Source organism: Gekko japonicus, unplaced genomic scaffold (assembly GCF_001447785.1).
Source record: "Gekko japonicus isolate JY-2015 unplaced genomic scaffold, Gekko_japonicus_V1.1 scaffold1187, whole genome shotgun sequence".
Classification (NCBI taxonomy): Eukaryota; Metazoa; Chordata; class Lepidosauria; order Squamata; family Gekkonidae; genus Gekko; species Gekko japonicus.
In genome coordinates this window covers 436,975-439,445 of record NW_015165860.1, presented here as the reverse complement: position 1 = coordinate 439,445, position 2,471 = coordinate 436,975, and positions in this window count along the sequence as shown.

Here is a 2,471-nt window from a genome sequence, read left to right as displayed (position 1 = left end):
CCCTGCTTTGCTTACATCTTCATCTTGTGCCAATCCTGAAACTCGGTCCCTGGCACTAAGATTCTATTCCTCATGCTTGGACGGGAAAGTGTGATGGGTACAAGATCTCGAACTTTTCTGAATCCAGGAGGCATACCTGGGGCCGCATTCAATCATCCTGGCAAGAGCCACGTAGCTCTTGACAAGATTCACTTTCCGGACAACCCTGGACACCACCCTCCTTGCCCACCATTCACTCACACACGCGCACAGCCTCACTTTCCTCCTGGCTTCTGAATCCTTGGTGCTTGGGCTTCTGTAAGAAGTCCAAAATGTACAACCAACATTGGGGCCGCATTCAATCATCCTGGCAAGAGCCACGTAGCTCTTGACAAGATTCACTTTCCGGACAACCCTGGACACCACCCTCCTTGCCCACCATTCACTCACACACGCGCACAGCCTCACTTTCCTCCTGGCTTCTGAATCCTTGGTGCTTGGCTTCTGTAAGAAGTCCAAAATGTACAACTAACAGACATGAAAAGCCAACAAGAAGGACAAGCCAAGCTGGAGCCTGGCAGTCTAAACATCCTTCGAAAACTTGGGGGTTCCAGAAGCAAATTTCAGTCCTTTCCCCTTGTGCTCCCAAACTTGCTTCGAGTTCTTCTCCTTTAGAATTCATGCATTCGTGGCCTATTAAAGTCTGTTAATCTACTGCTGTTGTGAATCCAATTGACTGGGCTCTTCAGATATCCCCCCCTAAAGACCACCTGGGATCGGGTTAAGTATTACCAAACCTCCTAGCACATGCAGTGTGTCCACACACCCGCTCAGACTGCTCCACCACCTCACCCCTACAGCCAACTGATTTCTCAGCAGAGAGGCTTTCGGACATCCTAAACCAAGGGAGTGAGGGGAGTGGGAGGGACTTGGCTGCAGAATCTTCAATAACTCATGTATAGCCCCCTCTTTGTGCCATCCCCCCTGTCAGAATAGTGTCTCCCAAGCCTCCAAACCCACCCCCCAAGTTAGAACTGGAGGCATCCTTCCCTCTTGCACCTTGTAAACAATTCAACATTTGCACAAGGAAGGATCATTCCCCCCCTTAGGGTTTCTGTCACTGTCCTGGGTAGGGTGCCTGATTACGAGGAACAGCTGGAGCGCAGAAACACAGCAGGCAACCCCCCTGCGGGAAGGGGGATCTTAATGCATCCCAATTACTACCTGAGGCAGAGACTGGATAGGATGAGCTGCCCCTCGCTGGAAGGAGGCAAAGCCAGAGCAAAGACTCACGCCAAGACACAGCAGGCAGACTGCGCGGGCAGAAGCTCTACACAGATGGGAGCCATTATTCAAACTCATTTCCTGTGTCTCCAAAGCACAAGGAAGGAACTGCTGGCTTACAACATCCAAAGTCCCTCTAAGAATAAAGAGGTGAGGGCCGGGGGCGGGTGGGGCCACCTTAAAATTATTTCCCTGTCCCCCATGCATTTCAGTTTTTCCGACAGAAAACTTCGCATCAGCCACTAAGGAACTATGGTGAAATATTCTCTTTTGGGATTCGTGGAAGTTTTTAAAACAAGGTTTTAGTCACTCAAAATGGATAATGTGGCACCTACGGCATTAGAGAATGTGAATTCCTGTATAGACTGCAGACAGGAACGATGCTCGGGATTCCAAGGCGCATCTCTACCTCTTGAGGATGCTGCCATCTTCACGAGGCAAGCGGACTGGGCCCTCTCTGCATGTGGACGACTACCTGCCTCCCTCAGGTGACCTTGAAAACTAACGTGCAACAAGATCTTAGGTAGCCCACAGTACAGCAGTTTGCAGTTCTCTCTCTAGTACTGTGCATATTTCCAGTTTTGCTCACCAAAACCTAAGGCATTTATAACTTTTCAGTTTAATAAATATGCCAAATGGTACAATTTTCCATCTTAAATTTTAAATTATGCATTTCACGTTGCTAAAATCTGAAAAACCAAGCTTATTTTTGGATAAACATTGCATATATTTAATCCCTCCCTAAAGTTCAAAAAGAAAACCGGGGGTGGGGTGGGGTGGGGATGGGATTTTTCTCTCTACTGCTTCAACACTTCCAGAAATTTCACATCTTTACCTAAGAAACAAACAATTAAGGTGACTCCCCTTCTGGGCAGCATAGCATCACACAGCCTCGCTCCCTTTGGAGAGACCTTTCCACCTCAGCCTGCCTACTGCAGGATCTCTGGGCCTCAGCAGTGGTCAGCAGAGACCCAGCTAAGCCACCTCATGGCCCCAACCGAGGCATGCAGGCTCTGGAATGCACCTCTGTGTCATGCAGCCCCAGGGGGAAGAGTCACCATATGAGTAAGCGCTGAAGGCACTCTGCTCCTTCCTTTTCGTTGAGTGCTCCCTATAGGCTTCCCGAGAGCCCAGGGCTCCCAGGAACTGCAGGAGTGTCGGTTCTCAGGCATCAGCAGAAATAATACATCAAGATAGAGGCGGGGGGG